Raw genomic sequence first — 20,560 nt, forward strand, 5'->3', positions numbered from 1 at the left:
AAAGAGAGGTTCATGGGGCTAAAGATACAACAACTCTGGACACTAAAGAAGATGGTAAGGTCAAGGTCAGGTAAGGTAGTTGCATGTGGACACCTGGGAATAAACCTGGGATGTAGAAAGGGCATTTAAAAGTGTCAAACAAGTATAAATGAAACAGTTAATGACACGGCAATTGCTTCAAGGATAGCTACAACAGGAAAAACATCAAAACACAAAACCTTTTTTTAAATACATAGAATAAATTTCAAGCAAACCTGATCATGTTACAGGATGGTGAGTAAGAGCACAAGAGTTAAAGCATTCTTTCATTCCTGATAGCTGGCAACAACAACCTTGTGTCAAGAAACTGGCAGAAGCTAAAAGTTGGAAAATGTTTTATCTATGGAACCCCTAAGTGGTAACAAAAAAGTCCCTCACCTCTTCTCTCCTACTCCAAGACTCAACCCTTGACAGCGGAACAGTGGGTGAGGATTGCAAGTTAAAACCCCTGTAACACATACAGTCTTTCACCAACAAGACTTGTTCAGCAACTACTTTTCACTACTCTCCAATTTCTTGGCTGCATTTTAAAAATAGAAGTATCTGCTAAGCCAGTTTACATTTCCATAACCTTGCAGTAAAAAAAAAAAAAAAAGCAAACACAAAAAAAATATGGAAGTGATTGTCAACACTGGAAATGCAAGTATTGAATAACAGGTCAGGCTTAACATGCATGCTTCACCTATCAACCTATCACTTCTGGACATTATACCTTGAGAGTAATGTCAGGTTTCAGTCACTCCAGTTTCCCTTTCCTCTACCATGCCTAGCAGCACAAATGTTTTAGCACAAAAGGTCAGGCAGGCAGTATTCCAATTCAGAACTTTTAAAAAAAAACTAAAACTCACTGTCTTTAGCCTACAGGTCTCATGAACAAGTCACAATGACAATACCTTTTACACTATTTATTTAAGATGCAACAAGGTTTAGGTTCCTCAGGTTTAAAATTAAAACAAAAAACCCCAAAAAGCTAGCAGTTTTAGAGGCCTGAGCAATTTTAAGTGACTACAGTGTTCCAGAAGAGTTACTGGTCTCTTTTTCTAAAAACAGACTTAAACCAAGCAGTAGTGTAATTTTTCTACTGGATCTTCAATAACCTGATAAGGTATTGACGTAAGTTTGGATGAACAAGAATAAATGTATTATACAGAGAGATATTACCTAATTGTTCACAGGACAGGTATTGTGATGTTAAGAATTTTGGAGGCATAATGGATTCTTGTACATGTAATGAGAGGAAGGAGAATTCTACAATTTGTTATACATAATCATTAAGGAATAGAGTTAAGAAATAAATCCACATAAGAGAACAAAGACACAACAAAACAGGAAGAAAAATACAGCAACATCTGTGATATATTTTTCTGAGATTCTTATTGACAAATACTTAATCTGTACAGGAGGAAAGTATAAATAATCTCATCCAATAGAAGACAACAGGCGATGTAAGATTCACAGAATACAGCAATCGAAACAGTACGGCTGAATTTTGACCTTTGCCTTATTCTATTCATGCCATGATTCCATCTGTGCTGCTTATGTAACAATTAGAAAAGCAGAGGTTATTGCAGTATATTTACATTACAAGATAACAGACCTCTGGCTCATAAGTGCTTTGGATTTACAAGAACACTGCCAGTCACACAAGTAAGTGGCTTAAGATAAGCCAGAGAATCAATTTTCTTCATTTCATAAAGAGGAAACAAATATAATTTGATAATTATAAACTATAGTCAAAATTATAAATAAAAACACTGTTCTAGTCACTTTTTACTAACAAATACAAGAATTTATACTCAGTAAATGCTACAGCACACATTCATTCATTATGCTTGAAGATAACCACCTACCAGATTTTTAATCTTCTTTTTGACATAAATTAAGCTCTCTTTGGTAAGTAGAAATCAACAATAAAATATAGAAGTAAAACTTTCTAAAGTTAGTTCACTGAAGATAAATATTCTTTCTATGCCAAGACCAGGGGAAAAAGTACTACAGCTTGTTTTATTTCAACATCTCTGAAAACCAACGTAGCACAATTTGTAAGCTGTTATGACAGTGACCAGAACAGAGATGTTTTGCAAAATTAAAAAACAAAAAAGCAACACCACCCAGCCTCATTTCCTTACACCGGTTCTAAGTTTACATAAAAGCAAGCATACATAAAAAGTTTTCCTGTTCCAAGCTGAGAACCAAACAGAGCCAAGGACACCAAAAGAAACAAATTATTAAGCTTATGTCAAGCAATATTCTTTAAAGCACTGACAGTAAGTGTCTATAGTTAATATGTAACTCAAGTATGTGACTGGGTACAGGTGTGCAACGTGGATACATTGAAAATTAAAAAAAAAAATACTTCTTGATTCAGCAAAATTACATCCAAGCTAGCATGAGGTGGCACTAACATAGTTTGCTCTGTTTAAAATGTATCAAACTTATTTCTATCAGCAAAACCCCCTCCACACCAGCACCTCCTTTCCCCTATTTACATTCACTAAAACGCATCCAGGCAAATCTCATCAACAGACCCCCCTCCCAGCATCAGATAAAATGCTAATGACTCCTGATAAGCTGCCAGACCAGTAAGGCAAATTGGTAGCAGATACAAGCAAGGAATTCTGGAATACAAACGAAAAACCTGCAGCTACCAATTTGCAACTTCTGGCAATAATTGATAAGAAGGAACTTTGTACTATAAAAATTCAGAGAAAAAAGGAGAAAATCAGAAGCAAATCAGCAGCCTGCCAGAAGCCTAAAGAGCAGTGACCAACAAGAGGAAGGAGCAGAGGGCACCTCCACAGGGACTTCAGAGAGACAGCGATCCCAGCAGTGAGGAGGTGACACTTCGGAGGGTGAAAAGAACGCTAATTGCTCCCTTGCTTTAATAGTCCTTGCCCTGGGGTGATTAATTTGCTTAAAAACCTGACTTCCCTGTGTTCCTCTCCCATTATTAACTCCTTCCTAAGACACCTTTCAGCATGGTGTCTTTTTACCTGAAATCAACTGCTGTAATTCGTTTAAACCATAAAGCTGGTTACTTTTGCAATCTGTAGGATGTACATCTGCAGTAGATAATATTTCCTCACAAAAAAAATACTAATAGTTATGGACCGTGACAAGGCCCATCTGTACACTCATGTTTTTCACCTCAGCAGTTTTTTCCCCTCATTTTATAGGGCAGCTCATTGCTTTCCAGTCTGTTTTCTACCTTAACTAGCACGTATAAGCTTTCTGCTTAGTCCTTCTTGGCCTCGGCAGGCTTTCTTCAATGTAAGAGGAACTTTTTTTCGTAAAAGGAGAACATTAATTCTTTTTTATGATTTCAAAATCCATCTTAAAACCTCTCCTTACACTCAGCAACTTCGTTTTATTCAAACAGATAGAAGCAGCATTTGTGTAGAGAAGGTTTCTTTCTGCTTGTTAGCATCACAGGCCTTAAGCCTATGTTTCCCACCCACCCCCTTCTCCCCTGATGTTCTTCTGTTGATTATTATTTAACGGTGATGCTTGCATTAAGATTTAATTCCTTTTAAAGGCAGCACAGGTTAGTGAGAGTTAAGTATAACTACAATTCTATTTTCAAGCTAGTGTCAAGGTACTGTTTTTAAAAACAGCAAGCAGTAAGTCTTCAGAGGGAAGAATAGTGTTGGGTTCTTGATTCTGCATATAAAACAAGATTCAGATGTTAACCTTATTGGCTTCTCACTACAATCACAAACACTATATTTTAATTACTGATGAGATTTTATCACAAAAGAAACATTACAAAATTCTAATTTTAGTCCATTAATCTTTTGGACTACAACAGGTCATAATGGACAGCCTAGCAGAATCTTTAGTGTGAATTTTTAAACTAGAATTATTGGCTTAGAATTGCAACTTCTTATACATTGTGCCTTCTCAATTTAGAATGCACTTAAAGCAAAGAAGTACCTTGAAAGCCTATAATTTGTGTCATACAGATTAATCAAAGGTGCTCTGCTTATCCATACAAAAAGCTTCTTATTCTGGAGGAGACTGCAAATAAGATGAAAAACTTCAGGTTACAGATATCCTACTGTTGGTTTAGGCTGAAGACCTAGCTGAGAGTTCTAGAGTGAGCACTGCTAGCTAGCAGTTTACAGGAAGTCTCTGCTTCAAATGTATTACTAGTATATTACTTTATTATAGGCATAAAAATATTATAAACTAGCTCTCCCAGCCAGTGGTTCTCCACAGTGCCTGAGCAATCTGGAAGGAGTAAGAGGTTATGATCATGCCCTCTTCTGAAGCTATAATCTGAAAACAGCTAATGCCATGATTAATCAGATGCTGCCTAGAGTTACAAGAAAGGAGACATAAAATTCCCTGCAGCAATTTAACCATAACCTGCTTAGGAGACCAAGGCATGAGAAAGATGGTATGTACCCAATGGAACAGGTAGAGTATCTGGAATTGCTGTCCTTTCCTCCATTAAACTGACAAACAGGAGGCTCTCACTATGCTACTTATGCAGAAGAACAGATGTAAGTGAACCAAAAAGGCCACCTCAACACTGGCAAAGAAGATGCAAATTAGGTCAGAAAAGTGATGCAAATCATCTTCACTCACAGAAGATATTCCTCAATTTGCAATGTTCACATGACTTTCACCCTAAGCACGTTAGATGTCAGCTACAAGAAGCTAGCCAGATGTTCAATCACACTGAGTTAACTCTTCCTGCTGCTTCAGGTAAGAATTTAAGTGTTACTCAATTCTCCTCTTTCTCCCCTTCTCCACTTTACCATAACTTTCACGACACTGCCTGATCTGGAAGAGTATGAGCAAGGGAAAAAAAGAAGGCAATAGTGCAGGGCCTTGTAAGCTTTCCCCATAACAGAAATAGCAAAGGGGCACATATCTTATTCAGACTTGCTCTGAGCTGGAAATCACACAAATCTTAACACTCCTATTGATCCTAAAATTCATTCTTGTAGACCTTGGATCTAGTCTCCACAACGCAAGACCTAAATGATCACTTCTGATACACAGACCTCCCTCTTCCCCTCCACAATGGGAAAAGAGGACAAAGAAAAATTACTATTATGGGAAGAGAGCATTTCTGCATTAACTTCTGCTGCAGCAGCATCAGTTACTCAACTGTACAGCTCATATTAGCAAATATTAATAAAGTACCCAAAATTAGATAGAACTTGGTGTACTATACCCAGAAAGAAATGTATGCTGGCTGTACAGTGCATGTAACAAGTCCACAGAGATTAACCAAAGACAAATTCCTTCATTTGCCCCAGGTTTACAGTACGAAGATTGTTAACAAAGTTTAGCTGATCTTTCCACATGCCAATGTCAGAAAGAGACCAGGTCATTAGGAAAATGAATTCACACTGAGTTTCTGACCAAAGTCTACACAACTTTGCACCTGCAGTTTTTCCTCCCAATCATACTAGCTATAATTTGACGTCTTCAAATTTTTTAAAAGCTTTTTATTATCATTACTTTTAACACTGCTTCAGCTTCTGCACAAAGAAACACAAATATTATCTGTGACTGTGTACAAGTTAAGAGATACACCAATGGTAAACTGAGAAAGGAAAAATGAATCCACTAAGCAACTGAACAACCTAATTTTCACACTACACATGTGAGGGTACGGATCATAGAATCATAGAATCGGCTGGGTTGGAAGGGACCTCAGAGATCATCGAGTCCAACCCTTGAACCACCATTGCGGTTGCTAGACCATGGCACTGAGTGCCACATCCAGTCTCTTTTTAAATATCTCCAGGGACGGAGAATCCACTACTTCCCTGGGCAGCCCATTCCAATGCCGGATCACTCTCTCCGTAAAGAAATTCTTTCTTTACCGAGGGGAATGGGGAAAGAAGGGGATGAGGGGAAAGAAAAAGTCAAATGGTTCACACGCAGAGTCAGGCCTAAGTAACACATACTGCATTATATACATTATGTCACAATGCATTTGTTTCAATCAAAACATTTTTCTGTATTATGCACTTGATTCTGCTATTCTAAAGGGGTATCTAAGCTGTCTGCTCAGTTCAGAAACACAAATGTGTTCTTATGACTGCTTTCCACTGCAAAAATACTGAAAGAAATATCACAATATGTCTCAATTACACAAAAGAAACTGCCTACATCAAAAGCATTATAATGGAGTTATCAGACAAAAGTCACACAAGAAAGGAGGCTGGCCATCATCTAGAGCCACATTAAATATTTCTTTCCAATGCCAGAACAATGGTAAACCAACTCTCCTGGTACAGTACAGTGCTGCAGGATTCAACTCCCCAGCTGCAGAACAAACTGCAGCTTATACAGACTCATGGGTTTAATGTCTAAACAATATCCTAGATATCCCTTCTGTGTTTAACAACAGTGTTTGCTTTATACAGCATAAAGGTTTACAAGTCGCACTGTAACCTCCACAGCAAGCAAACTGTGGCCTTCTCCTCTCCCAGCAGCACCAGGATGCCACCACACAAGGAACAAGACTCCTACCTTGCTCCTTTCCACTATAAATCCCCATATAGGGAAGGGGCAGGCTTTTCAGGCAGACACCACATCTGAGACAGGTCTGGAAGGAACAGCTTGCGCAGGGGGTAAGAAGCTCGAGTAGATCTGACTCCAAAAGCTTTGTGTTACTAAGAGCAGTATTCTTCCTTAACTCCAGGCATCCACTCCACAGTATGGGTATCACCTGCTGAAACAGATCATGGATGCTTCAAAGAAAAGAGATTCACAAGCAGGTATTTACAAGTGAATTTAACATGTAAGAAAAAATATGCTATTTAGTACTGAAAAGGGCATAAATCCATCACCTCACATCCTCAGTCTGAGTAATCTTTTCCATGATACTGCAACTGGACAAGGGAAGATAAGATGTCAAACAAACATGTTTCTTAATTCAGTGCTACTTGAGTATCTAATAATAGATTTACAGCATCATCATGCTTATATAATTCACAAAGATTGCAAGACCATAAAATCTTAATGGAGTAGCTAAAAAGTGACATGAGCCAACACAATATTTAAGAAATGTTGCCCATGTTTTTCAAAACAAAGTACTCATTTTGCCTGTAAAAGCCTCCTTTTTACTCTGTGTTTTAACAGAAATGAGAAAAAAGGCCCCACATAAAATTTCAAAGAAAGGAACTTGCTGTGTACCTGGCAATAAGTGTTTAATGAATCTTAAGATGTTTATTTTCTACTTCAGAATGCAGCCAGGAATCTTTTATAGTTCATGAACTAGACATCAACTGAACTTAAAATTTACCACACTTGTATCATTAGTATAACACTACTTCTAAGCAGCAGCATCTATTTATAAGTAATAAACTGTCTTAACTCCCCAAATCATCTATAAGAAATACAGTATCTAAAGAGTAACTTTTTAAGAAAAACTGTCAATGACTAGGACAAGGCCCCTGTAAGTACTTAAAAAAAAGTTCTGCTATACACAAGACAAACACAGGTTTGAAATTATGCTTTCTGCCATTTAAAAAGTAAATCACTTACAGGTGTTGTTTGTTAATTTGGAAGGGAAAAGAGAGGTGAAAAGTACCTTTAAATTTATTAAATTTATTTCTAAGTAAAGCCTAAGCCACAGTCAGGTAGCAAACTCAGTTTCCTAGAACACCCACTTACTTCCAATTTTAAATGCATGAATATTAAAACCAACCTATTTTCTTCTGTTGAACAGTTCCCTACCCTAACCAGCTAAAACTGTCAATCAAAAAAAAAAAAAAAAAAGGAATCTACAAGATGCATGTTTCCCTAAGTTATGCAAAGCTACCAAATAAAAAAAAATTTTTTTTCACTTGTTAAGGTGTCCAGCAATACAGCTGCACTCCCAGGTCCAAGCCTTTTAAGCAGCAACCAGACAGTCTTTAAAATAACCTTCAAAATTATATGGCTTCAGTTTGCAGGAATATTCATATTAACAGCAGGATTATTGCACTGGAAAATGTATACAAACATATGAAGCAGCTAAAGCTTAGATTCAACAGGAATGCTTTCAAATGGCTCAATGAATGGTTGAATGAGAAGAGAAAGATAGATACATACACTTTGCATCAGTCATTGGAACTGTAAGAACTTCCAGAGACAGATACAGCATTTTTAGTGGACGAAGGATCAGTGCTGCAGCCTGTGCTGAAGGAACAAGCCGAGGTAACACCTCACATCCACCATTAGGAGGGTTAAGAAAATTAGTTTATTCCTTTCCTAACACCAGAAGTCAAAGCTACTTCCTCAGAATGAAAATCTTGCTTCCTAAATGCCTCTAACCATCTGTCAAACAGTTTTAGCTGCTCTCAATAGCCTTCTTATGCTACTATATCCACTACATCTGCAACAGATTTTCTTGTTGTAGGGTACAGATGGAATATAACAATGTTTTATAACAAACACAGCAAAATACTGCACTGGATTTTAACTGCATACAGCCCAGAACCAGATACTCCAAATAAAGCACTTCTGACTAATGTTTCTGCTGCTAATCACTGTTTCCTAAACATCATTCAATCTGTTTATGGAGTTCAAAACTGCACATCCACCTTCCTTCTAAAAGTAAAGGTCAGTTTGTTTTGTTTTTTAAAAAAAGCACACAAAAAAACCAACTAACCAAACAAAAAACCTCAAGCTCCATCAAGCATCAAGTTTCTCTGCTCTGGTATGAAATTACAAAAATTAGTTGAGTCAAATTGCCAGAAAAGCATGGAATTTACTCTTCCCACAAGCTAGCCAGTAGTTTTTAGGTTGATCTTGCTGTGTTTTTTTTTTTTTAGTATAAAGCTGCATGAAGCTGGTGTCTAAACTGATGAGTTTCTTAGGCAGAGAAGCCACTCCTTGATCAGAAGTTAACTATTAAAAAACATCCCCCAAATAGTGCAGATTCCTCAAGTCCAGGGTCATAGTAAATCCACAAAGCAGCAACAGTATTTCTCCTCTTCTAATTCTCAGTATTATGAAAGTGAATGCTAGTTTTCTAACCACCTTTGTGGTTACAATTAGACAAAATTGCAACAACTAGAAAACCTGTGAAAGTCACAGTAGTATTAATTTTGCTTAAAGAAGCAAAAGGCTTACAAAGTCCTTTAGATTGCTCCAGCTGTAAAATCTGAGCATGACTCTTTATCATGTTAGTGAAAGAGCTGTAAGCAGCAGAGGGAAGGGGGGGGGGAAAAAAATCACTGAAGAAAATACAGAAACTGTTCTCTAAAATTAGTAAAAGCCTTTAGGAAAAACGTGTTTTGTTGTTGTGGGTTTTCTTTTTTATTTTTAGAAAATAAAACACTAATACCGTGGCCATCACCTCTTATCTCTTAAAATAGATGCATTTCTGAACTACATTACTATCAACTACTTGATGTATTAAGTGTTAATTGAAGAGGCTGTCTAATAAAATGGAAAATCTTTATTAATTCAACATCATTAAAACCAACATAGACTGTTCACTCAGTAAAGAAATGTTTGACATTTAGAAATAGTATTTTTTACTTCCTCATCAATACACTGAAGCAGCCTAGCTGAAGAACTATGCTTTTTCATTTCCTGTAACAGGGACTTGCATAAATACCCACTACTGCTTCTCTTCTTCCCAACAACACATATGCCATAGAAGCAAGATCTTCATTAACAGCACAGTGTATTATGAACTATAATTTACCTGATCAAGATTTCCACATTATAGTTTGGGAAAAAGGATCATAAACTTCCATGCTTATACTGAAGAAAAAAGCCCCCACATGTTTAGTTAGTAAGACTACCCTGCTTCCAAGAAAACAGCTGCCACTATTCCTTAACTGAATGTCTTTTTCTGTCTTCACAATTCCTTGGTTTGATGAACACTAAAAGCTGTTCTTCTGCGTTTAATTTAAATTTGATTAAAATGGCATGTGATATTTTTAATGAACATACAAACAGAAAACCAAACCACACTGCTTGGTTCATTGGGCAGTTTTAACTATATAATAGCATGTCATTTCTGCAACACACTTATTTCCATTCCAGAAGAGAAACCCAAAAGACTAACAAATTATGAGATAGACCTCCTAAAGTGCCAGAAATTTCACAGCATGGGGAGGGAGAAGGGATCAAAAACACTTGGACAACTCCACTGCAGGCTTGAGGAAACAGAAGTTGCAGGAAATGTCATCAGCTAAGAAATAAAAGCCTAATAACTCACTTGACTCAGTTTATTATAACTTGGCATAGTGCTCTATTGCAAAGATTTACTGGACAGAGAGGGAGCTGGAACACAACTTCACAGCATACAAAATAAGCAGCTTCTTTTACTAGGTAACTGTACAAACATTAATACATCACCTAAGAGCTTTCTCAATTGATCACTTCAACGTAAGTATATAAGAAAAACAACACAGCAATCTCCAATAAAACTCTTTTTCCCCAAAATAAGTATATAACAATTTCAGGACTTTATTTCCCTTCAAAGTAAAACCCCGAGATAATACAGTAAGCATTACTGAAAGAACGGGAGCACATTAGTCTTTCTGTCTTGATTCCAGTTCCCTGTAAAAACTGTAGAAATTGAACACTTTCTCCTGCAACATCAGAAAATTCCTCCTGTTGTAAAAGTTAACATGTGCTAACAACCATTTATAAAACAGAATTTGAAGTACCCCAGAAGTTCACACTTGTGGCAGAAATATGATCTGCAAGGCACTTCACTGAAGTCAGTTTTTAACTCATTTGGCAGAGAAGCATGTTTAAAAGGAATTCCTTCTCTGAGCTAAGACTAAAGTAGGAAAAAGATTAATTGCTAGGTCTAAACTATCTCAATCTCAACGAATTCAGTTAACATGCATCATCTTCACAGTTCCACCACAGGATAAAACAGAAGAGCTCGCTATCACACACCTCTCTTCTAGACCACTTTTCATTTTGAAGTAGACTGTGCTAATTACCATCTCAAAAGGAGGACCCTACAGCCGATTTTTATGAAAATGTATATTCACAAAACAAATTCCTTTAAAGGTCAGGACTTCTGATGAAAAACTGGTACATGTCCAGAACAACAAACATCCCCAGCAGTTTGCAGGGAACATCTAAAATGAAGCACCACACAGAATTTTCACCTCGGAAACCTACTACACCTTCTACACCTACTTGGACAAGGGCAATCATGTTCTTTCCCCACCCCCACATTTAAGACTAGTACTACATCAACTCGAAACGCACTAGCTGAGGGACAAGCATGATAAAGACTATCAGGAGCAACTCTCCACACATACTTCTACTGCCTGTAACATTTGCTATGGACCAACATATCAGCTACTATCTTTTAAAAACTTTGGAAATGGGTTGATAATAAGGAAGCATCAGCTGGGTCTCAACCGGGTAACACTTAATGGATCTAACAGGTGTCTCTTTCCTTCGATTTAGTTGAAATCATTGAAGTTAAGAAAGCTTCCAGGTGAAAATCAGCTTTAGAAAGTTTCCTGCCCTCACTCCCAAAAACTTTGTTTTGTTTGGACAGTAGTTCACAAGCAGCAACGTGTCCCCTCAGAGACATCGTCACTGACACACAGGAAGTCACAGCTTTCCTCCTTTCAGAAAAACAATTCTATAGCACATGTCTACAACGAATGATTTAAAACGACCATTATATCAGACAAACATCTTATCCGAATTATCCCCCAGCACCTGAAGCCAAACGCCTTCAGAGAAGAGGTGAGGGCAGTCATTTGGAAGCGAGCCACTCGTCAGGCCTGCGAGGGAAGATGCAGAAGAGCAGCTGGCAGCAGGAAGGGTCTAGCGACAATAATGGGGACTCGGGGCTCACTCTCCAGGGCACGGCTGTGCGTGGGGAAGGAAAGTAGCGACAACCAAAGGACCTAAACTTCAACATCATTTGATACTTAACCCGGCTGTTTCCAAACCATGCCCTGTGGGTAAGCAAGACAAAAAATACAAGCGAGTCGCTCACGACACTGCTTAGAAGCCCTACGAGAAGACGCTCGGCTTCAAGGAAACGTGCTACCGGTCTACAACACCGACCGGGTCAACACCGTTACGCCTCGGCCGCACGGAGCTCTGTTTCCCGTCGCCCCGGAGTGCAGCAGCAACCACCGTCCGGAGTGGGCGCAGGGCCGAGACGCTAACGGAGCCCCCGAGGCGCTCCTCCCCGCTTCCCTCCCGGCAGCAGCGGGCAGGCAGCACACGGCGACAAGCCGTGACGCCACACTGCCGGCACCTCCTTCCGCCACCACACGGCACGGCGGGGACCGCAGCGGCATCAAGGACCGCACCCCTCCGGACCTCCAGACCCCCGCCGCGGTGGCTGTGGCGCTGCCCTGCACCCTGGAGCCGCCGCTGCGGCACGGGCGGGGGCTCTGGCCCAGGGCACAGCGAGGCGGGATGGGAGACCCCCAGGCTCCCGGTGGCAGGGAGGCGGCTCCCCCCGGGCTCTCTCTCACCTCTACCTGCAGCCAGGTCCGACCGGTGTGCCCAGGAGATGGATGAGGGAGGGGGAAGAGGGCGGGCATGCGGCGGCCGCTACCCTACCCCTCCCCTCTCTGCCCACAGCTCCTGCCCTCAGGCGCGGAGCTCGCCCCTTCCGCACCCCTCGGTCGTCCCTTGGTGCACTCACCCGCTGCGCCGCGCGGGAGCGCAGGCGCGCCCCGCCCCGCCCCCTCCCCTCCAGTCAGGTGGCCAGCCGGCGCGTGCGCCCCTCCCGCTGGGGGGAGGAGCGGGAGGAGCGGGCGGGGCTGCGGAGGGCTGCGGAGGGCTGCGGAGGGCTGCGGAGGGCTGCGGAGGGCTGCGGAGGGCTGCGGAGGGCTGCGGAGGGCTGCGGAGGGCTGCGGAGGGCTGCGGAGGGCGGGGTGAGACTGCGGGAAGCGAAACGTCTCTGAATGCGTGAGAAACCGCGGTTCCACAAGGAGCAGAAGGCACCAGATGATCCGAGGGCAAAAGCAGAGCGTTCTGGAGGATACTCGGAGAGAGCTCAGTAAAGGAGCTATGGAAGTTCCCAGTCTTGGGAGCTGTGCCGCTTTCTCATTAAAACCCCCATTATTTAAAGGGGCACTGCCGCTTCAGGTAGGAGCTGTGAACTGTGCGGAGTGCTGGTCACAAACTGCGCAGCAGCACCGCAGTAATCATCAAGTGTGTTTTTAAGTACTAACTTGGGCAGACAAAAAGTAATAACAGTGGAATTAAATCTGGTCTGAATGATGCCCATAAATCAGCCAAGAGAGGTGGTCATCATCATCATGGCTTGGCTTCGCGAATGAATATTTAAAGTATTTCAGAAGGTCTCTCCCCATGCTTGCTGCAAGCACCCTGGTGGCTGATGAGGCCAATGTGGGACAGGCAGTGCAGCTGCAAAAGGCAGAGCAGAAAATCTGTGAGGGGACAGCCAAGGCACGGCTCTTTCTGCTCTGTCTTTTCTCCTCCAGACTGATTCTTCATGTGTGCCCAAAGGAGGCAGCAGTGTTATGGATGGTGTCTCCATGTCTCCTGATTGGAGGCCAGAGGGGAGCACTGCTGGCACTCAGTATGGCCAAAGCTGAGGGATTGTTTCAGGGAGTCCCTGTATCTCCTCTCTGGGGCTCCTCTGTTGCAGCAGCCCTTGGCAAGTTCACCACAGAGCACAATCTTAGGGAGGAGGTGATCCTACATCCTGGAGATGTGCCCTGCCCAGCACAGCTGTGCCCTCAGTATCATGGCCTCAGTACTGGTGACCCCTGCCTGTTCAAGGACAGGGACATTGGTCACACAGTCAGTCCTGTGGATGCTTAGGATTGTACAGAGGCAGCACTGGTGGAAGTGTTCAAGGAGTCACAGGTGGTGGGAGTAGATGACCCATGATTCAGACCCATATAAAAGAGTAGACAGAACAATGGCTCTGTAGATACTGATCTTTGTACTCCTCTTCAGGTGTTTATTGCTCCAGACTCTTTTATGAAGTCTTCCAAACGCTCTGTATGCCTTTGCTCATCTGTTGTCTGTCTCTCTGTTGATCTTGGCGTATGAGGAAATAATGCATCCCAGAGAGCTGAACTGCTGGACCAGTTTTCAACACCTGACAGATCACTGAAAACAGCTGCAAAATGCTGAATAACCTATAGAAATGCTGAGCATCATCTTTCCACTTACTTCAAAGGAGAGTAATGTTAATACATTGAAAAACTGTCGTGCACCTTCAGCACTGACCTGCTGGCTGAGCCAGAGAAGTTGTCAAAGGATTAGTGTTTCAGCCTCTGAAAATCAGCTTGCAAGCTCAATCTGTTTTTCATACAATTGTCTGCTGTATCTCAATTATGTAGCAGTGTCATTAGGAGCCTGTTATCTTGAGCTAATGTTCCACTCACAATCTTTTCATTCTGTTCCTTGAATCATCTGAGTACTTTTTTCTTTTTAATACTTCTGCAGAAAGATATATGTATATGCCTGACTGTGAAAGATGGCTTTATTTCTCAGCAATGAGGTATAAACTGTTGAAGAACACAGAGAAATGTTTTGTTTTCATTATTAGACATGAAGTTTCTTTGCACAAAGCTTTCTATAGTTAACTTTTCTCCCCAAAGGAAGGGCCTGGAATGAGATAATTCACTCCAACAAGTTATGCATGTGGACTTTCTTACTGTAGAACTTTAATTTACAAGGCTGGTTCTGATCCAGTGAATGGGCTGTGACTAGCTTTGGGAAGCAGTCCTGATGTTGTGTGCAATTGATGACTCGTTCATGTCTTTCATTGTGACAGAGCAATACTTTTAAAGCTATATTCAGGGGCACTGAATTTCATACTCTCACACTATGAGAGCTCCAGAACAGAAGTAGAGTTCTTCACATCACGCTAAACACTTGTGGACAGGTCACAATGAAACACAACAGTTTCCAGTGAACAATGAATGTGATACCAATTGCAGACAGCTGGGAATGGGTTTGCTTAGTGAGTACGCCAGATGAATTCAGACTCCACTTTTTGCTTCTCCTGCAGGTTGACAGTAAACTCCTGTTATTCATTCTTTAGAGTGCTTTCCTAACTTTATAGATTTCTTGTATTCCTGTCTGTGATAGAAAAAAGAGGCTGGCAGTGCACCAAAACAGCAATGGAGAAGCTCAGTCATCTGCTCATGTGGCTTGAACTGGATCATATAAATATTGATATAGGTTCTCATAGGTTGTGCAGACCTAATATACTTAACTGAAATTTTGCATTAAAGGACCTCTCAAAAGGAAAATAAGGAAATTACAACAATATGTCATGTCTTCAGATTTGAGGACATGCAAGGCTGGTGAGCGGTGGGAGTTTGCACCTCACTCATCAGGGTTGCCAGGTGAAGGAAATACTTAACTGTCACCACACATACATGGACTAGGAAAAGCACTAGTATGCACCTGTGATCAGGTATAAAAAAACAGGAGGCAGAGAATGATCTATTTTCACTCGAGGAAGGCCACAGCTGCCACCCTCTGTTAATGTGGGGATCTGGGAAAGGATGTGAAAGATGCTGTGTGAAAGGGAAGAAGGTCTGATCCCCCTTTGAATGGGTTTCTAATTAGGGTATATTTCCACCCCCTTTAAATTAGCAAGGATTCCAGTAACTTAAGAGAGGATGTGATGTTTGAGGTTGTTGGGGAGCAGCAAGAGTAGGATTATTGCTAAAGGGAAAGGTGACCTGGGAGCCAAACTGGATAACTAAGCTGGCAGGGCAAGGACTTTGCTATTCAGGACACACTCTCACAGCACCTTAAGCAGGGGACAGACCTGGAGACATTCAGCCAAGAGTCCAGATTATAAAGCAGTATCAGGTTGAAGAGCAAAGTCCTCATTTATGGATAGAAACAAGTCCAGTGACCACCAAAGCAAGAGCTATTGCAGTGGGACAAGGCTAAAGTAAAGGCAAGAAGTCAGTCCACAGGTTGAGGCCAAGATCAGGAGTTGTTATGGCACAGACTCTGGAACTGGAAAGCAGTATTCTTCTCACACATACTAGGTAAGGGCTGAAGACCCAGGGCTGATGTTAAATAGAGCCGCTGGGCCCATGGATGTGAGTTAGGGGATGCAGATGAGGATGCAGGTGCTGCTTAGAGCCATCAGGGCTTATTAGTGTACTCACGACACAAGAAGGTTCCTCTAGTCCCTTTCTTCCTTATAGGGTAAAATTAGCAATAATATGTCTGAGCAAGCCTTCCTGTCTCACCTCTGGAAAAAAGAAGGGAGAATGGTAAACAGAAGAGCTCTGTGCTGTGTGTGAGACACAAGGCTCAGCCGCAGGCAAGAACACCTTCCACCTGGAGCATGGGAGCTTTTGACAATGCTGCTGTCCCCCAGGACCTTTCCAAGTTCATGAGTTCTCCACTGCATGTTCAGAAAACAAGATTAAGTACTTTAGAGTTGAAGGTGAAAAACAAAAAGGCAGAGTGTTCTGTTTTGTGGTCGTGCATATCTTTGTGGGCTGTGACTAGGGCTGCTCTATGCTACAGGAATACAAATAAGCTCTGTTCAGAAAGGAAGGTAAGAAAATTTGCATTGTTCTCAGATAACACTTGCAGAGAATATAAGATTATTCATTGTAATCCTCCTAGTTCTTCTCTTATTATCTCATGGTAACTATTATCTCATGGCAGTGTACCACGTGGGGCTTTACTGGTAAAGGTAAACAGAGAAAGACCAAAAGCTACAGGAGAGTCTGAAAAAAAAGTGAGAATTCTGCAGTCCTGGCAAGGGAGCCTTCTGCATTACCACCCTTTGTTTTGGTTATTTCTCTGAAGTGAGGTGCAGCCTCCTGCTACACCTTTAAGTTGAGAGAGGTCTGAAAATGAGGGGAAAGAAGGCCCAAAACAACAAACAAATAAACTAGAAATACGATGTTTAAAAATATTCTATTAATATGAAAGATACAGTTTTATTTTTTCAGGGGAGTTGTCATTTCCTTGCTCTTCCTGGAAGTTTCATCTTCTCACATCTGTCAGAAAGAACTGTGGCTGATGTCCTCATCTTAGAAAAACAAAACAAAAAACAAACAAAACCCCAAACAAGAAAGAAAAAACGACAAACACCACCACCACCCCCCAAAAAAAACCCCCACAAAACAACAGCAACAACAACAACAACAACAAACTTTTTTCATGGAACTTAGAACTGGGCTCTTAGTTATATTTAACAAAGCCTGGTTATAAATAAAAAGCAGCTGGAGTTTGCCAAAACAGCCAAAGACTTTTTAGTTGAATGTTCACCTAAAATGGTTTTATCCTCCTTTTACAGAGCTCAGTTTCATAGGTCCTCCGTTGCCCTCTGCGGGAAAGTCTTAGCACTGCTTGAAAAGCTGTCAGGTCTGGCTCCACTTTTCTCACCGTGTTGCTCTGTTTGGTTCCAGAGAAATTACCTGCATTGTGATATAAGTAAAATTAAAATGTTAAATTATTTTTTTTTCTTTTATGTACATTGTTCATAATATATGACAGCATTCAGTGGTAGCTTTGTTATCATGGAGTTTGGTAATGCATGTCTATTTTAGAATAAATGTCTTGAAGCCTTAAAACCAGTGACATGACTAATAATGGCTTGAGTTCCTAATTTGAAGTCGGCACAGTTGTACTAATTAAAATTAAAAATAAGATTAAAATGTTTTAGCTTTGTTTCTGAAAGCTGTATTGCAGGTATCGGAAGGATACATTTACATTTCAGTAATTTTTGTTGTCTTCAATTTATTCATGTTCACAAATGCTATCCTCATGAAATTACTTTTGTCCACAGTAATCCATGTAGTCATTCATAGGATGAACATACAAAAATTTCAAACTTATTTTTCCAATGTTAGATCCCATTTTTAATTTTACAAGATGCTAGAACTACTCATTCAGCCACAGGCACTGGCATTCCAGAATTCCATTGTGTTTGTTCCTCCTTCCTTTAGATCTACGCTTGTCTCTATTAAATATGTCAGTCCTGCTTCTCTGCATAATATTTACCTATTTAGGACATGATTTTACAGGATTTTTCAATTCAACTCTGGTGTTTTTCAAGAACCAGCATATTTTTAATCTTGCATCCCCAGTGTTCAAACAGTCTTAACTTTAATCTGGTTTGTCACTTCGGTCATTTTCAGTAGGCACTTGTCTGACAAGTCCTTTTTAAATACCTGCTGTACTGGCTCCTCTGCTGTCTTGGAAAAGCTCCTTCTCCCCATGTGTCTCTTTTTAGTCTCCAGTGTACATGTAGAGAACCTCGTATTCTTATGTACAGTGTACTGAGCTTGATAAGATTATACTTAGCTGTATCAGTAGGATTTTAGGATTTTAATCCAGTAGTCCTGCTGAGAGGGAGCAAGGAGACACTGCATCTGTCTCACCTTCCACTTGGCTTGCGTGTCTTTGCAGTCAGACAGCATTCTCAGGACTCTTTGTCTTAGTATTTGGTATTGTAAGGAAGTGGATCACAAATATGCATCTGCTCACACACTAAAGGGTAAACACTCACATGTCATATAGGATGTTTGAAATAACCCTTGCCAATAATGAACTGCATAAATCTTCATTATAAGACTTCTCTGCCTATACCGGAGACTTAGGTGGCATCACCAGATTTGTTCTTTCCCAGGTTTGCAACATTACATGAAGTTCAAACCAGCCAGGATCTTGGAGTGGAGGAGTAGAAAAAAGAGAAGGTGAAAGGCTCCAATGCACTTCTTAGCGTACAGTTGTATCTGATTTACAGCAATATTGAACAGAACCTTTTCAGGCCAAGAATACAATCATTAATGAATGCAGAGCAGAAGTTTGCAGATGAAGAGTGTAGTGGCAGTTCTGCACCATCACAGATAATTGTCAGTTGTTTCTAGGTAAAAATGTAGGCAATTCTTCCTCTGCCTAAATGTAGTTAAATTATTAATATCATCCCCCACTTGAGAAAGTAAAAATATGAGATACTCACTGCAGAGGGAGAAACTTCTGGTCCTTGTAACAGCATCACAGGAAACCAAAGTGAGTTGCTGAACCAGACAACTGAAGTTTGATATCAATCTAAGTTCTTAACTTCTTAAGTGATGCTGACAGGATGGGATTCTTGCAGGTGCTGCCTATGCCTCCAGAATGTTTGGCCAAAATCAACTTCCTTCCAAGGGTATTTTTATGTCAAGACTTGGTGATGCTTATCTTCTCCTGGTCCAGAACCCAGAGGCCCACAACAATGACAGGGCCATCACAACTGAATTTCTCCACAGAACATTTGCTGCAGAAAGCACCACTTCATTATAAATTGTGAGTGGTGATGAGCTATGGTTAAATGAAACAGCTGGTGGCCAGGGTCATATCTGGGGGACTACACGGTAGTAGACTTTTGCACAGGTTATCCCATCTGCCTGACTCCTGTGATCCATGTGTTCTGTTTCTGTTTTACTGTGATCACTCTTAACATTTGCCCTTAGCACATTAGCATGAAGCCCCTCACTTATCTGCCATTCCCTGACTCCACGTGGCAGGATGTTAGAATAAAAGGCATGTCGGGGGTCCAGCACTTACTCCATGGATCGTCAAGAGTGTAAAGCACAGCTTTTACAGAGATCTGTGGAAATTTTGGAGTAACATTGTGTCCTGGTTTGGCTAGGAATGAGTTCATTTTCTTCCTAATAGCTTGTGTAAGGTGGTGTTTTGGATTAGGGATCATGACAGTGTTGATAACACACCCATGTTCTAGCTATTGCTAAGCAGTGCTTACCCAGGGACAAGACCTTTTCTGCTCCCCACCCCACCAGTGAGCAGGCTGGGGATGCAGAAGAAGCTGGGGGGGGGGGGGGACAGCTAGGACATCTGACCCCAAGTGACCAGAGGGATATTCCATACCATCTGGCATCATGCTCAGCAATAAAAGCTGGGTGAAGAAGAAGGAAGGGGGGACATTTGGAATGGTGGCGTTTGTCTTCCCAAGTAACCATTATGTGAGCCCTGCTTCTAAATGTGCTCAAGGTCAGTATCTCACATCTGAACCTTGACAGGGTGATATTGATAAGTTGAGAGCTCTGTGCCCTTTGTTTTTTCATGTGTTGAATAACTGCAAACATCACAGATGAAAGATGATGTGTATATTCGTTGTTGCCCAGCTACAGGAATCTCCTTGTCATTCTTCTCTGATGTAACTTTGCTGTCTACAAATCTAGTTGGAATTTGGTTTTAATTTTCCTCTGTCATTAAATTTGAAGTATGGAAAGCAGCAACCCAAACTGAGAAGTTAGTCTTGCACAAGTAGCAGACTGGGAAGGTATTGCTCTGAAAAAAAAACCCAGATGTTTTAAAATAAAAACCTCTGCCACTGGGCACTTTATGACATTATTCTCCAGTTTGTATTTCTGACCCAGTTCTGCTCCATGATACTTCTTCTGTACCATAGATATGAATCCACCTCTTCCAAATGAGTTGCACTAGTTAGAGTAGATGCAAATTCAAGCCTATTGCATCCAGAAAGTTGAAAACCAGAATCCTAAAGTGCTAAAATAGGGGCTCTGTTAAACTTATGAATAAATTCAGTGGGGCCAGGGTTTTACCTTTATCCGGATGCTGTAGG

The 20,560-nt window shown here is 40.9% G+C and overlaps 1 protein-coding gene across 5 annotated transcripts in view; it reads right to left on the reverse strand.

The window, feature by feature from the left end:
• The window catches only part of OSBPL8 (oxysterol binding protein like 8), an 82,514-nt gene extending 69,842 nt beyond the window's left edge, over window positions 1-12,672 (reverse strand). For all 5 annotated transcript variants that reach the window (XM_030444970.1, XM_030444941.1, XM_030444954.1 and 2 more), the window contains exon 1: window positions 12,474-12,672. The gene's annotated coding sequence lies outside the window, so the exon portion shown is untranslated. The remainder of the gene's footprint in view (window positions 1-12,473) is intronic.
• Window positions 12,673-20,560: the final 7,888 nt, after the last annotated feature.

This window comes from Calypte anna, chromosome 1 (assembly GCF_003957555.1).
Source record: "Calypte anna isolate BGI_N300 chromosome 1, bCalAnn1_v1.p, whole genome shotgun sequence".
NCBI classification, from domain to species: domain Eukaryota; kingdom Metazoa; phylum Chordata; class Aves; order Apodiformes; family Trochilidae; genus Calypte; species Calypte anna.